The sequence below is a fragment of the Lissotriton vulgaris genome, unplaced genomic scaffold, assembly GCF_964263255.1.
Source record: "Lissotriton vulgaris unplaced genomic scaffold, aLisVul1.2 SCAFFOLD_472, whole genome shotgun sequence".
NCBI classification, from domain to species: domain Eukaryota; kingdom Metazoa; phylum Chordata; class Amphibia; order Caudata; family Salamandridae; genus Lissotriton; species Lissotriton vulgaris.
This window is the reverse complement of record NW_028241918.1, coordinates 851,169-868,445: the sequence shown is the minus strand read 5'-3', so window position 1 is coordinate 868,445 and position 17,277 is coordinate 851,169. Positions and strand designations below refer to the sequence as shown.

At 46.1% G+C, this 17,277-nt stretch overlaps 1 long non-coding RNA gene across 1 annotated transcript in view; it reads right to left on the bottom strand.

Moving 5' to 3' along the window:
- The window catches only part of LOC147669140 (uncharacterized), a 437,991-nt gene that overhangs the window by 258,172 nt on the left and 162,542 nt on the right, over positions 1-17,277 (bottom strand). Inside the window, exon 2 of the long non-coding RNA XR_015303736.1 lies at positions 7,206-7,539. This is a non-coding gene — a long non-coding RNA (uncharacterized LOC147669140). The remainder of the gene's footprint in view (positions 1-7,205; positions 7,540-17,277) is intronic.

The window sequence follows — 17,277 nt, the reverse complement described above, 5'->3', positions numbered from 1 at the left end:
CAAAGAAGCAACACGGATGGGGTGGGCGGGTGGGGCAAAGAAGCAACAGGGATGGGGTGGGCGGGTGGGGCAAAGAAGCAACAGGGATGGGGTGGGCGGGTGGGGCAAAGAAGCAACAGGGATGGGGTGGGCGGGTGGGGCAAAGAAGCAACAGGGATGGGGTGGGCGGGTGGGGCAAAGAAGCAACAGGGATGGGGTGGGCGGGTGGGGCAAAGAAGCAACAGGGATGGGGTGGGCGGGTGGGGCAAAGAAGCAACAGGGATGGGGTGGGCGGGTGGGGTAAAGAAGCAACAGGGATGGGGTGGGCGGGTGGGGTAAAGAAGCAACAGGGATGGGGTGGGCGGGTGGGGTAAAGAAGCAACAGGGATGGGGTGGGCGGGTGGGGTAAAGAAGCAACAGGGATGGGGTGGGCGGGTGGGGTAAAGAAGCAACAGGGATGGGGTGGGCGGGTGGGGTAAAGAAGCAACAGGGATGGGGTGGGCGGGTGGGGTAAAGAAGCAACAGGGATGGGGTGGGCGGGTGGGGTAAAGAAGCAACAGGGATGGGGTGGGCGGGTGGGGTAAAGAAGCAACAGGGATGGGGTGAGTGAAAGTGAATACAGATGCACTCGCACGGAGTGCTTAAACACAATTAACAAAGTTTCTGGTTTTCCTCGAACTACATGTAATGGGTGAGGGTGCGGTAGGAGCTCGTCACTTTGGAACTGGGGAACCAGGTTCCAGTCTCGACGTCGGCTCAATATCCTGTGATTCTGGACAAATCTCCTAATCTCCCCCCATTATTAATTTGTTTTAAAGCTGAACACATGCAAGGGATTGGGGGGAAGTAAAGAAGCAACAGGGATGGGGTGGGCGGGTGGGGTAAAGAAGCAACAGGGATGGGGTGGGCGGGTGGGGTAAAGAAGCAACAGGGATGGGGTGGGCGGGTGGGGTAAAGAAGCAACAGGGATGGGGTGGGCGGGTGGGGTAAAGAAGCAACAGGGATGGGGTGAGTGAAAGTGAATACAGATGCACTCGCACGGAGTGCTTAAACACAATTAACAAAGTTTCTGGTTTTCCTCGAACTACATGTAATGGGTGAGGGTGCGGTAGGAGCTCGTCACTTTGGAACTGGGGAACCAGGTTCCAGTCTCGACGTCGGCTCAATATCCTGTGATTCTGGACAAATCTCCTAATCTCCCCCCATTATTAATTTGTTTTAAAGCTGAACACATGCAAGGGATTGGGGGAAGTAAAGAAGCAACAGGGATGGGGTGGGCGGGAGGTGTAAAGAAGCAACAGGGATCGGGTGGGGTAAAAGAAGCAACAGGGATGGGGTGGGCGGGTGGGGTAAAAGAAGCAACAGGGATGGGGTGGGCGGGTGGGGTAAAAGAAGCAACAGGGATGGGGTGGGCGGGTGGGGTAAAAGAAGCAACAGGGATGGGGTGGGCGGTGGGGTAAAAGAAGCAACAGGGATGGGGTGGGCGGGTGGGGTAAAAGAAGCAACAGGGATGGGGTGGGCGGGTGGGGTAAAAGAAGCAACAGGGATGGGGTGGGCGGGTGGGGTAAAAGAAGCAACAGGGATGGGGTGGGCGGGTGGGGTAAAAGAAGCAACAGGGATGGGGTGGGCGGTGGGGTAAAAGAAGCAACAGGGATGGGGTGGGCGGTGGGGTAAAAGAAGCAACAGGGATGAGGTGGGCGGGATGTGTAAAAGAAGCAACAGGGATGGGGTGGGCGGGTGGTGTAAAAGAAGCAACAGGGATGGGGTGGGCGGGTGGGGTAAAAGAAGCAACAGGGATGGGGTGGGCGGGTGGGGTAAAGAAGCAACAGGGATGGGGTGGGCGGGTGGGGTAAAGAAGCAACAGGGATGGGGTGGGCGGGTGGGGTAAAGAAGCAACAGGGATGGGGTGGGCGGGTGGGGTAAAGAAGCAACAGGGATGGGGTGGGCGGGTGGGGTAAAGAAGCAACAGGGATGGGGTGGGCGGGTGGGGTAAAAGAAGCAACAGGGATGGGGTGGGCGGGTGGGGTAAAAGAAGCAACAGGGATGGGGTGGGCGGGTGGGGTAAAAGAAGCAACAGGGATGGGGTGGGCGGGTGGGGTAAAAGAAGCAACAGGGATGGGGTGGGCGGGTGGGGTAAAAGAAGCAACAGGGATGGGGTGGGCGGGTGGGGTAAAAGAAGCAACAGGGATGGGGTGGGCGGGAGGGGTAAAAGAAGCAACAGGGATGGGGTGGGCGGGAGGGGTAAAAGAAGCAACAGGGATGGGGTGGGCGGGAGGGGTAAAAGAAGCAACAGGGATGGGGTGGGCGGGAGGGGTAAAAGAAGCAACAGGGATGGGGTGGGCGGGAGGGGTAAAAGAAGCAACGGGGATGGGGTGGGCGGGAGGGGTAAAGAAGCAACGGGGATGGGGTGGGCGGGAGGGGAAAGGAGTGAGTGAAAATGCAAGCACTTGTATGGAGCGCTAAAACACAATTTAAAAAGTATCTTCAAAAACAGGAACAGTGCTTGGACACAATTACTTGGTTCATTCTCCAGTGGAAGGAAAAACACAAGAAGAGGCATGACACATGCATGCCATGACAAAAAGAAATGAAGGATAAGAGAGCGACGTTGAAACATACAAATGGTAAGCCTATGGGCAGGCTTTAGCCCGCTGTCTAGCCAAGGCCTAAAAAAGAAGGCCCCACTGGTCTATAAAATAAAGATGCAGTGCTAGACCTGGTGCAAACACGTCAACAACGCACCATGCTCTATAACCGCCTCCCTTTGGAAATATCTGCCTCGATCAGGTGTATCCATGATCACTGGGCCTTCAGAAGGGCTGTGAAGACCTGTCTATTTTCTGACTATTCGCACTCCCTTGCCAGTCGTGCCTTTTCCGATTCATTCTAGCGCTGGGACACCAGTAACAGTCCTAGAAAGCAGGGGGTTCTACTCAACAAAAGGCTGGTTTTATCCCTCACCCTCTTCCCACTAAATTCCACTAGGCACACATTTGAGATGAAATTTAGAAACCTGTGCTTTGCTGAGGCAGCTATCAGCTGCTCTTATTTATTTGTAATGTTATACAAAGTCTCTAGTTTTGCTTGGTAGAGGGGTTACATTGTGAACTTCTGAAAGAAAGCGGAATGTGGGTTCCAAATCGGGCTCCACTGAAAGACCGTGGAACGCGGTTTACAATTCTGGCTCCACCGAGCGTCAACACATTGTGTGCTTTTCGACGAAATGATACTGGCTCTGTGTGTTGAAGGAGCTTTGTTCGGAAGTCCTTATAAACTAACTAAATACTGTCATTAAACACTGTGTAAAAGCTTCACATTTCACTATGCTTGGATGGAGTCCGAGGTAAACTGCTGGTCTTGTTACGCACAATGAATCTTACAGACACAATGTGCCACCGAACCTGGAACAGTGAGGCAGTCGGCTGATGGCCCGTTGACTTGGGCTACCTACATACCTACTCGCCTGGTACGACTTCAGCTTAATTTTAGGGAAGGTCATCGTGTGTACACATTGTCAGTTGTACATCTAGGACAAGAGGAGGTTCGAGTCCTGGCTACCACCCGACGCACTGTGATCTTGGGAAAATCTCACTTTATCTATGGGTGATCAGTTCCCTTATCTGCCAGAGCTGGAAACTATTAAACACAAGCTTAATTCTAGTTATTCGTTCAATAAAAATAGCGTGAAAAATATAAATAATTCTTTTATCACATTCCATAAGCCTTGCATTAATGGGAGTTATTAAACTGACAGGTATAGGGCGCATATTTTGACGGTGATGGGAGGTCAAGAAGACACAGACGGGGCAGTGGGGTGAGACAGAAAAGAAGCAACAGAGATGGAGGGGCGGGGAGGAGGGGAAAAGAAGCAACTTAAATGTGGGGCAGGCGGGAGGGGAAAGGAGTGAGTGAAAACACAACTACTAGTCTTGAGTGCCTAATCACAATTAAAAAGTAGCTCCAAAAACGGGAGCAGTGAATGGACATAAATACGTGGTCCATGCTCTAGGGGAGGGCCAAACACAAGAAGAGGCAAGACACATGCATGCCATGACAAACAGGAACGAAGGATATGAGAGCGATGTTGAAGCGGACGAATGGTAAGCTATGGGGCAGCTGCAGCCCACTAACTGTAGATAACATGTCTCAAAGACAGCAAATGCTCGGTCTAGCCGAGACCTAATAAATAAAGGAGGGAAAAAAATGAACGTTTAAGTCAAGGTTATTTTTTCATGCAGGGTTTTAGGAATATAGCAGGTGGAGATTTGGTTCGATAGCATGCACTCTGCTGTGTAATCTTGTAGAAAGAAATAGCTTTAAATTCTGCTCTAAATGAGTGTGGCTTTTGCCAGTGTTTCTAGAGACACTTTAACATTCGAAGAGGTGACAGATACTTGCCTTAACGCAAAAAGTAACTAACCAGGAGAGCCCTTTACAGGCAACCGTCCAGCAGTTCAACATTTAATCACATACCAACACCCATAATAACCATTTGACAACATCGTTGAGAAAGTTAGGGCGTAAATTATTTGAGTCATGTGACATCTAGCTCTTGTGCACATTGCCCCATTGTATGCAATGCAAGCAATACTTTCAGACCCAGAAATTACCCCCTATGTGTACCAACTAGAGCAGACTACCCACTACTATAAAGTATCGTTACAGTTTATACAAATCATTTTACACCATACATAAAATACACATACAAAGATATGCTATATAAACACCTACCAACTTGATATATTACACAGCAGTTTATAAACACGTTGCAGTGGTCATCATAAGTAAATTCAGTACATCATGTATCTGACTCATCCATTACCTGGTACAAAGGTGCTGTCCCCTGCCTCCACTTGAAGAGCACCAGACCCCAGAGAACAGACACCACGATGTGCAGAATGAATGGGTCTGAGGCCACAGTAGCTCTCCAGTATCCACCTAGCATCATAGTGAATAATGATATCTGATGGAGACTTCTAGTCGTAGATTACTTACCTTAGAATTACCCCATTATCCCCAGGCGTCAAAATAGAACCAGACATTTTTCGTGAAGCAGTACCTGTGTGCAGCGGTAGGTGGTATCCACGGCGCCGGACGTGATGTGCAATGTGCTTACTTGGGTGCCACTCCAACGCAGCAAAAGTCTTGATCCCGGTCAAGAGTAAGGTCCCAGGATCAGTCGCGAAGCCACTCCAGGTGCTCTTTGCCGCAGTCAAAGTCTACCAAGCATTTGGGTAAGTTCCTCAAATGGAAGAACAAGAAGTCGTAGAAATCTTCAACCTCACCCCATCCATGGAAGTCATCCGATGAAACAAGGGAATGTTGTCATTCGAGGCCTGGCTCCATGGAAGAGACTGCTCCAGGTCAGAGTTTCCAGGAGCCAGAGTGACCCCCACCCGACTCCGTGACTTTTATAATAGCATGCTCCTCATATTTGGGCGACCCATCCCCGCTGGGGCACTTTTAGGCACTGTGGGTTTGAGAGGGGCCCCAGGGCTCACCTGCGGGGACGGGCCGCTCAAATAGGAGGTGAATGGCCTCATGAAATTCACAGTTGGTCAGGGGTTGCCTCTTGCACCAGTCGGGTCCCTTGAATCCAAGGACAGATCCCTGCGTTGGTCAAGCCACTTCAACCTTTCCCGGCACCGGCTATATTACGGACATCCCTGACAGTGCAATCCCAATATTCATCCCAGACTTTGAGACAGAGCCGGATGTATCAAATAAGCATTTTGCGATTACCAAATAGTGATTTTAACTGCACCGGTATTTGGTGATCACAAAACGGCTATGCATGTAGGAAATCACCAAAGGTTTTGCAATGAATTAATATTACCTAATAGCGATTCGGTAAATAGCGAATCGCTATTAGGTAATATTACTCCTTCCAACCCAGCTGTCAAGACAGCTGGGTTGAGAGCAAGTGCAGGCATCCAGTGCCTTAGGGGGCGCAGAGAGAGGCCGCTCCCTCCAACCTTGGCACTGCTAATATACTGGTTAACAGCACATGAGTAGGCCGGGATTGGTCGAGGGAGTTTGCTGCGGCATGCACGGCAGTCCCAGCAGACGAAGTCGGAGGATGTCGTCTGGATCCGGTAAGTGCTTTTCTTTTTCTTTTGTTTAGCTGCCCCCCCAACCCTCAGTAGATGCCAGTCGCCACTGATTCTAGAGAAACATTGCTACGCTGTACCGTTGAAAATGCCACATAAAAGTGACCATCCTTCGCTCGAAAAATGTCTTACAAGAAAAGAGAGCCTACATTCGAAGATTAATTAGATGAACAGTAGTGAATCAGCAGGTATGGTGCAAGAAGAACTGCATGAGCCACACTGTATCAATACAGGAGGACGTTTGCACACATTCCAAACTCTTTGCAAACCATTAAAACAGTATAATGTTTTCTTCATAAATCAGTGCTGCAAATTAGGATTACAATTAGATACAATCAATGAAGTATGTTGATTGAAACGTAGAGGCGTTGATAAATTTGTATTCCACTTAAGCCATATATCAGTGAGCAAACAGCAATACTATCAAAATGAGACCAACCAGAGGGACAGAATGTTCACTACAGGCGTCTAAGGTGAGATCCAGGTGAGGCACCCTTCCTCTCACCTCCCTCCATACTGCCAATGACTAGCACAAGCCTAGGCAGTGGGCTCATTCATCAAAAAAAAAGTTTCCATATTTTCACCTTTGAAGTAATAGATGAGATGCTTGTGAGTATTTTGCGTCCTTACTGAACTGGTTCGTGGAGAACAAATTTGCACAAACTTTCTGAATTTTTTTTCTGAGCTGCAAAATCTTGTAGACTATTCTCCTGGTCTCCACTGTCTTGGACTGACTGCTATCCTTGATGCTCCCTACTCTCAACACTTATTGTAAACCCAACAGTAGGACTCACGGCCTGCAGATAGATAGCTATTTACAAAACCGCTATAAAAACGGCTGAGTGGGTTTAGAGTCACTGCTGACAACTTCTGTCATTTAGAGGTCACAATTTCGAATCAAGTGAAGACAAACTCATTATTCACTCTTCTGAGGTTGGTAAAATGTGTAAATGTATTTTGGGTTATAGTCACATTTGGTATTTACAGTGCTTAGCAATGGTTGCAGTACCCATGTGAAATGATACAAAAACCAAGTCATTGCTATTAAAAAACACAATTAGTATAGTCAACAGAAGGATAGATTTATCAATTGAAAAGTAATGCAGGAAGCCATACCTGGGAACAGGAGCATCCCAACAAACGATTTCCATTTGCAGAAATTAAACGATAATCCAAATGGCATGGAGCGATGCTAGAAGGAATTCCACCAAGAAGGAGCATGGTAGGAAGTGATCCTCAGAGCACAAAATGACAAATGCCCTTCATTGCATTAGAAAGACACAAATACGTCATTGCAAGCCATGTCCAAGTTCCAAAGGCAAAATCCTCACAGTAGGCAAAAGTATTCGAAAATCCAGACATAATGGTGAATCCCCCAGATCTCCATATAGCCTTTCATCCATACAGGCTTTCCACAGATCCAATCGCGTCCCAAGACGAAACCCATAACCTATGAAAAAGAGAGATGGTGGTCAAGGGCGCTTGAAAAGAAAACGCAACAGTGCATTCTGCTACATAACTGAGACCAAGACAACAAGTAAGAGAAACCTGCCTGTTTCTTGGCTTTATTGAACATGGTCTTGGATTAGAACAAAGGAGGCTAACTCCAATCCGTGAGCACTAGACCGATCAAAGAACTTCATATCAACATGAGATAAATTTACGTGCAATGACCTCAGTGGGGATCATTTACATTGCATTTATCCTGAAAATCGATCACGGTACCAATGCTGAACAACCTCACTCTGATATATTCTTGATGATTAAGTGTACACATACATTATTGTATCGTTAAACTGCACCTGTCATGTTAACCAATCAACCTGAATTTAAGTTTCTCCTCATCTCAGAGTTTGTTTTCCAGGTTGCTGTATAGATTTCATACACTGAATGCATCAAACTAATAGCTGGGTTATGGGCACAATCTGTACTTGACCCAGCTACCGCTCTCATCACTCTCGGACTTTAAGCCGGACTATGGTTAGGTTTGCACGAATACACTATACATACATACACTCATACACATTTGTCTATGTACAGTTTTATTGATGAGAAAGAGCGCATTGACAACATTACATCTTAAGAACTGCAGTAGCAGTGCTAGGACTCTAGAATATGACGGTTTGCTAAGTAATGCGCTACTCACTTGAGCAACAAAGGAGCAATCTGAAAAGTGGCAAAAGCTCTCTTTTGGTTTGTATTATTAATGGCTACTTATACTGGTCAATGCAGAGATAAGCATGGGCACAAAGAGTGCCCCTTCTCCTTGCTGCACCCATTTTTAGTTCAGTGATTATTGCGCTTTCTGCTGAGTTGCAGTTGGTGGTTGCATCCGGTCTAACCTTCTGCTAACACCAGGAGTAAAACGTAGAGATGTCAATAACACGCACAAAAAGCAATCCACTGCAATTTGTGCATAGCAGGCCACCTATTTTATGCCACAAAACACTCTGACCAGATGGTACACATGTAATATTCGCCTAGGAGGGTTTTCACCTGACCTTACTAACGTGATCAACCATTCAATGTTGGCCCCCTCTCAGTCTTAAACAAGCGTGGATTCATGTTGTGATACCAAATAATCGTCTTTTGAGACCAGCTGTCATTCAGAGGGTGTCCAATCAGATACACCCAACATCATTTATGGTTATCAATCAAGACTATGGTTTATCTACAGCAATATAGTGTAGTAGTATTATTGTGGCGGGCCCACGAAACCTTGGGTCAATGATAAGATAGCAGCCTGTTGACTTCGGCTTACCACAGATCTAGCTTCTAGCGCAATGGTTACCAAACTTTTTAGACCCACGACCACTTTTTAGAATGGCAGACTTTAGCGACCCACCTAGCTTTAATAGACATGAGGACGGGTGATATTTGAATGTACCTAAAGCATTGTGCGGTAGTGCATTGTCATATAGAGACACTACATTTTCAATTGAAAGGGCCACTAACTTTGCACAGACATACAGTTTTATTGATTAAATTATACAACACTCAATCGATAATTACATTTGTGTGTTGCAAGAAAAAAAAAACATAAAGGACATCCTAAGATTGTTACATAATTCACTTAAAAAAAATCCTCTCACTTTGATCTCAAAAGAAAGTAAAGTAAACACCAATCCCATTTTAAAAGAATAAGCAGCAACTTGTCAAAAGCCAACATTTGACCTTAGCTACTGAAGCACTGCAAAAGTGGCAAGATAAACACAGAATTTAAACTTATCTTTACTTATTACTCACACTTTCCCAACCCATCAAAAATCGTCTCGCGACCCATTTTGGTGAACACTGTCTAGTGCATCACCCTGTCTCCAGGCGCCATCTTTCCACAAAAAGCGCTCTACAGCCTCTGACTGCAATGTCCTTCTCATCTTGAAGTTTAAAGGACACTTTGGGACGACCTTGGTGTATACACTTATGGGTAAGAGCCATCGAAAAGATATAATAAAACTTCAGCTGGAAGAGAAGCGCAGTCCAAGACCGGATTCTTCTATTGGTGAGGCAGAGAGAACCAGCACCAGGAGTGAGTTGCCACTGCGAGGAAGCAAGACACATCTGAGAGCATCTCTGTGTCTCCATGGTAACGCCACAGGATGCTGCCTTTCACTATCTATTTCACACACACACTCTGGCACAGGAGCTCCACTGCCTTTCCTGGCTGCACTATCCCGAAAACTTAACATGATAAAACATAAAAAATAAATGCACAGCAAATACACCTGTACACGAACCTGTGGGACAAGAGCCGAGCATCTGCTTACAGAGTTCCTGAGGTCGCCTTCTGTGTGGTCTATAGTACATGTAATATTATCATACCGGACACTTTATTTGGTACTTCAGTCATTATCGCTCAAACTGAACGACAGACTAGAAAGAGAAACAAACACGGCCGTCTCATAGCTCCTATGTGGGAAACATGTCCACACCAGGGGAGTGGATGTGGCCAGTGTTTGTCGTGGGGCCCAGCAGACACCTTTAGAAGAGGACCAGGACCCTAGATGGTAAGGTGGGAAGAGAGAAGCAGCCATTGAGAGCTATACTAGAGTTTTTTACTGGGGCTGGTATACTTTTCCAAAGAATAAGATGTGCTTTAAAATAGTCAAAACCAGAAATGGACATAGACACAATGCACACCTTATATTGGTTAGCAGCAACATCTATTATTTGCAACACTTCCAAACTGTAGAAGTGCAGTATAAAGCTGTGTACAGAAAATAAGTCACTATCATCTCAAAAGAGAAAGGCAGATCGCAAGTGGATGTCGCAGACCAATACGTACATGAGCTTCAAGCATACAGTGACCAATTCACTGAAGAAGGTCTTTATAGGAGAGTAGTTATCTTAGAGCAGGGGTCTCCAAACCGGTCCTGGAGGGCCGGATCCATGCCAGATTTTTAAAATAACTACATGCATCTCAATGGGGATATCCCAAAAATCTGGCATGGATCCGGCCCTCCAGGACCGGTTTGGAGACCCCTGTCTTAGAGAGAGGTTGCTAGAGTGAGGACGAAAGATAAGCCAGTCTTCTTAGTGAAGAGTGGGTCTCTCAAAGTTTACCTCCCACGCTAGGATGAAACATGTCTGCTCAAAGACCAACACCCTGAAGATTTTCCATCCTACGGCATGTACTCTAAAAATCAAACTAGATATTCACCGAATCTACACTATGCGAACTCAGGATGTATTTCTTAAGGAGGTTAAACATCTGAAGAATGCCTTGCAGACCACTGGGGGAGGGGGGTTGTTTCATTTATTTATTTTATTATTCATGAAGTCCTCGGATACCAGGATGGCCTCAGGGCACCAAGACACAACAAACAAATAAAAAGCCTGACAAGCAGCAATGGGGATTAGCATAAGAGAAAAGTCTTTAAGGCGCTTCTAAAAGCTAGGCGGTTCTCAAGCTCCCTCAACTGAAGTGGTAGTTTATTCCAGAACCCTGAAGCCATGTATCTGAAGGGCTGCCAACCAGCACGTTCCCTCTTCTTGAATTAAAGACATTTATTTAGAAGTTTCATATGGATATATCTTTTTTGCTAAGTTTATTTGCGTACATTAATCAGCATTCACAGCCTTTAAAATAGAATCTTGACGCCTCACTTAATATTTATATGAATGATTAGAGTAAAGTTCCTCAGGGGAACCTGTAAGGCAAAGTTTAACACCCTGCATCTGGTTTGGCATCTATTAATGAGTTTCTTTGGAGAGTTAACTCTTCAAAGCACAACACATCTACTTCAACTAAACATCTTTTCTGGTGTCCATTTTTGCTCCTTCCTTTGCAGACAGAGTTTAACGTCAACTCAATGTAACACATACATACGAATTAAAGTTCTCAGTGGCCCATTCGCCCATTCCTGACACAGTCCCTTGTTTCGCACTTGAGCACAAAAGACTGCCCAAACAGGGCATGGCTTCGCTCGCTCCTGCGCTTGGTAAAGTGCATCCCTGAGGGTGTAGGGGGGCTTGAATCTGGTGTTGACAATGAGCAGTTGACAGCACCTCCATAGAAGGTGATGGCATGTATGGCATGGCACTAGGAGTGGCTCATGTAGCAAAGAGGAAGCGTTGTCAATACGTCACAGAATCACCACTGCACCAATCTGCCACCGTGGGAATGCACAAATATGAAAAAGAAGCAAAACTAGACACAAGGCAAATGAGGCAATGAGAAGAACACTTTACTGCAGGACCCAAGTAACAACACACGGTCTACAATGGAAGCAGTGCAGCAGTGGGTCTGCAATCGTGAGGCACAAAAAGTGGACCTCCAGATGTGAGGGGGTGGCACCCACAGGTCTGATAATTAAGGACTTAATACACGATTTATGAAAGTTATAGAGATACTCAAGCCTTGCCTTCAACTCTTAGAATATGCATATGAACCTAAACGTATAGTATTAACATACTTGAACAAAAGCCTTAATCTTTTCTTTATGTTACTTTTCCTCAGATGGTAAATGTTATATATGAAGTTTTCCCTTCCTTCACACACCCGGTGCATACGGGAGATATTCATGCAATCTCCCTCCTAGCTAGATCATGTAGCGGTTTGTCTAGCAGAGGGGGGGGATTGAACTGCAAACGTTTAGTAATGTGCATAAAGTTACAACTCTGTTGCTGCTCAGCTTATTTGCATATTCCGCTCTTATGACAAGCCCACAGGAACCAGCATTATGCATCACACCTTGGAAAAATCAGCATACTTGGCTGTACATGTGCAGTCTTATGTAATATCTCTCCAGGTTGTGGGCAGCGTCTGATTGGTAACGCGGGCACTCAGGCAATACCAGAGGGGCCGGTATCCGAATTCCAGCTGTGGGCTACTTTTTAGAGCAGCCTGGACGGTTTCTGCGTTGTTCCGATGCCACCAGCGGCCCAGTGGGGCACTGAGTGGCCTTTCTGGTTGAAGATGGGTGTCCATTACCTCCCTTTTATAAATGGCAGAGGTGTCACTCCCTTTCTTTCGCTGGGCCAGCCCATTAATCTATGCACATTTAGCGGTGGAAGGGGGCCTGAGCAGAAGTGGCCTCACTTGTTTTCAGGTGTGTTGCACCAGTGTAAACTAATCCATGCATTTTATTTAAACCCCCAGCCCCCTTTTTATAAAATTTCACAGTGTTTTGTGAAAAATATGCAAATGTGGGCCACTTTTTTTTAGTGTGCCCTGGCCGATTTATAATCCCAATCCAACCCTGGTTGTGGGAGTGAGTGCAAGTTGATACAACACTGCTGGGAATCATCAGCCTGCCCCCTCGCCCCCCTACTCTTACATGCGGCAGGGGCGGCTCTAGGCTCATGGCGGCCCTTGGCAGGGAGCGTAGGTAGGGGGCCTCGGAAGAGGGGGTCCGGGAGGGGCAGAGCGCGGAGGCCAGTGAAGAGGGGTAGGGGGGAGGGGGAGGGGTCAGGGTGTTTGGAAATGGAACAGAGCCGGAGGCCGCCAAATCCCTGCCAGGGGCCGTCACGCAAATATGTATCCATCCTCAGAGGATTATTATATTAGGGATATATATTGGCATGGTGGCCCCTGGGGTTTGGTGGCCCTGTGCAGGTGCACAGCTTGCACATGCCTAAGGCCGCCCCTGCATGCGGCTTCTGTGCAGCAAACGCAGTGACCGCCATGGGTGGCACAATGTCTATCTACGTCTATCTGAGGCGCCACGGATGGAGGGGCCCGCCCCGCCCTGGACCCAGTCAGGAGTTCTCAGGCAAGGGACCCACGTACCGGGCACAGTACCTGAGGGGGCCCCTTGGAGCGGAGCTAATGATACGTCTCTGGCACAGGAAAGGAAATATTGATATAATAGCAACAAAATACAAGTGACACCTAAAAAAAAAAAAGAAAAATTGAGGATCCAAGGATCAGAGGGCCTAACAAGATATAAGCATACATGCCAACATTTTAGGACAGGGACATGGGAGATTTAAAAGAAAAAATCTGGAGAATGAAAATTTCCCATTGACTTCTATTGTAGAAAGTGCAATTTCAGGCAGGAGACAGCTAAAATAAAGCCATTTTTGGCTTCAAAAATCGGTAGTCTCCCACCTGAATCAGGTCTATTGGCATGTATGTATAAGATGCTATTGTACAGCCAGGTTGTTAGCAGCCAGCAGAGATACTGCAGTAACCAAATGCCCCCCACGATGACGCAACGTCGTACAGTGGTGGGCATTTGTACGGAAGCCAAAAAAATGGTATAGGAGGGGAGAGGATGCTGCAGAACAGAGAGAAAAGAGGAGAAAATTTCCGCATAGCAGAAAGTACTATATTGCTAAAATGCCAGGCATATAAACAAAATAAGGCATAGTTGCCTAACAGAAACCATTTTTATAAACCGTACCGAATGTTGATGGGTTGGGAAAGTGTAACGTTTGAAAGCATGAAAGTAATTCAACAGAAGTTTTTAAAAATCAAATCACGGATCTTGTGTGCAGAGTCTTAACATTTTGCTTCGCTTCGCACATCAGATGGGTTACTACCATTAAACTGAGCTTAAAAGACTGTTCTACAAAAGGTTTGTAGCCAGTATATCAACTACAAGAATACTTTGAAGATCAGTATATATAATACAGATTTGCTATGCTTAACTCCACATATATGTACGTTGACGATATCGACCTATCTAAGAATCTTCGAGGTATGTAAATGTAAATAGTAATAAATCTATTCTCTCTCTCTTCTCACCCCCCACACATACACACAATATTTTGCTGGTCGATATTTTGGCTATGATATATATATATATATATAGCACAATATTTTTCTGCTCAATATTCAGACATACAGTCCAGATGGTACACTACTACAACATGGAGTATCGAGTTTGAATTATCATGCTCTGCGAATGTCGCAGGCAGAATACAGACGACAAATATATTGTGAAGGTCAGTATATATGGGTAAATTTACATTTACTATACTAACTCCTCATATATGTACTGTGACAATATATTCAAAGTACGAAGATGTAGAGATAAGGATACTAAATCTATACTAATATATACGCTTACTTCACCCTCATCTTGTAGAAATCAATATTTTTACTATGATATTTTTATTGCACAATATTTATTGCTCATTATTCCGACACGAAAGCATATCAGATCTCACACACACACACACGTCCCACACATAAGTGAGTTTTATGAAAAACTGGCCATTTTGGCTGCCCTACCACAGTCTCCCCGTCCAACCTCGTTTAAACCTTCGTCCTCACCGAGCAACTTCTCAATAAGATTACTAAGCTCCTAAAAAGACCTTCTTCAATGATCTCGAAAAAACCAACAGCAAGAAACATTTTACAAATCCACTGCTTGGTGATAGTATTGCACGCACACCGTTATGCACATAACTGGACTGGCCTTAGGGCCACTGGGGAAAACCCTGGTAGGCTTAAGGACAAGGGTCTGCTTGCTGGGCTGGTTTTGATAGCAGCACATAGTTTTCTTTCAAGTACCTATGTGGTGAGGTGTAGTGCAGTGGCCAGGGCAGCTGACTTCAGAGCATAGGGTTCACGGTTCAATCCCCGGCTCTGGCGGCAGCTTGGCTCAGCATCATGTGACTCTGGGCAATAGCTCACTTAATTTCCACGACGGCCCCCAGCACCTTGAGACCCGTAAGGATGAGTAGTTCGCTCTTTACAAATACGGATTTACATTTTACAAAATACGGATTTACATAAGCTGCGGCAGGGAACTCTCCCTCAGGCCTACTGCCCCAATAGATGCAACTGGCATCGTTAAACAACATTTTTGAAAGGACAGCATCTCGAAAGTCCCTGCACAAGGTCTTGCTAAGCTCAGTCACTACAGTAGAGGGTTGGTATTAAACCAATTTTCATAGTTGGCTAATTCACTCCTGGTCAACAAGCATTTCCTAATCCATCTCCAAGAGCTCTCTATTCCAGTGAGCCACACTGGAGAAGTGTGGCTCACTGGTTAGAGCGGCATACTCTGAAGCAGAGATCAGGCCCGGGACCAGGGTTCAAGTCCCAACGCGGCAGGGTCTTGGGCTCAATGTCCGCGGACTCGATCATTCTCGCCTCGGCGCCTACTCTAATCATGGGCCCCACACCGCAACTCTGGGCAATAGCTTGCTTAATCTCCACAACGGCCCCAACAACACTGGGATGCCTGGCCTCACCTTGGAGGTGCCCAGGAGGGGCATCTCACAGGGAGAGCCAGGAAGGGTTTTACAGCGTTATACAGCGCCGGGACGCCCCGTTGCTGGGGCAGCTGTGCGCTTTACAAGTATACTACATTTAACTGTACTTTCCATTTTGAAGACAGTGCTAAGTCTGGAGCAGAATTTACCAAAGCATTTTCCTCCAACCTTCTATGGTGGCAATTTTTGGACAGTATGTTATCCTCGGAATTCACCACTTCGATAATCCTTTGCAACACATCTCCCGGCCAGGTTCCTTGTTCTTCCTCTGGTTGTATTTTATTTGCACAGATCCACCACTCCTTTTTGCATGCCTCCTTCACTTCTCCTTGCATCAATTTTTAATTCCTGTTCTCATTTAATCACTAAGCGTCTCCAATGATGCGCACTAGAGTCAACACTTCCACCCCCTGAGTGACCTCTTCAATGCCCTCCCTATCCAAATTCTGACTGAATATTCAGACGTTGTGTTAAAACGTAGAATGTTGTAGTATTTTGTTTAGAAATGTATTGTGCTGACTGAATGCAAAGCACTTCATACATTATAATGATGGTAACACCTGAAAAAGATTGAGGTGCATCCTAACACCGGTTTTACTGAATTGTATCATTGTTACAAATTACTGCCATGCTATTGGGTTGAGAAGGCGCATACCCACATCATTTAAATGGACTCCAATACAGCGCCGCTGTACCATCCAGGACCATGCTGCAGAGACTGCATAACCTTTATTAGATAAGATGGTTCTTATTAGGGTCCAAATATCGAACCGGACTGAGTAGCTGAAAATGTACACCCTGCACAGTGTCGGACAGCAAATGTAACTGAGCGGATTTTATTGAGTACCAAAGGGTTATCTTATCCTTGCCGCAGCAACGTGACTGACCCTCGCAGCAGTATAATGACCCTGTTACAGTTATCGATGGGCAATGTGCCAAGATCAAACCTAAAGTCAAACCTAAAGTTAATTCCAGAGATAGATAATCCCTGGCCTAGAGGAAAAGGTAGGATCCTCCCTGGATTTTTTTAAGGGGAGAGACTGATTTGTTCCTCATGAATTCTCAAATGAAGATTGGCCCACTGCCTAGTGGGCAGATTTCTTACCATATATAGGTTAGCAGGGTGGGACATTAGAAGTGTACTGAGCTGAAAGAAGAGCTGCCTAGTTAGTCCAGATTTAGTCATTAGGGAAGTGATTTGTATGGCATCTTTCCCTTTTCTTGCATACGCAACTATAGTGGATCTTTAGAAGGAAGCAAAGTTTGATGTGAACATCTGCTCGATATACAGGGGACGGAGGGTAGAGTAGAGGGGAGTGGTGAGTAGGCAGTGGCAGTGTCTGCAGCCACTGTGCTCGGCGCTGAGGCAGCTTTTAACGCGCTTTTTTACTTCTGGAAACTGCAAATTGCACATGCTTGATGGGATAGCGATTAAGGCTTCCCAGTTTTAAATTTTAACTTTTGCCACGATAGCTTGCTGGCTTACCTGCCGACACCGACTTCTGGGCTGATCTCTCCC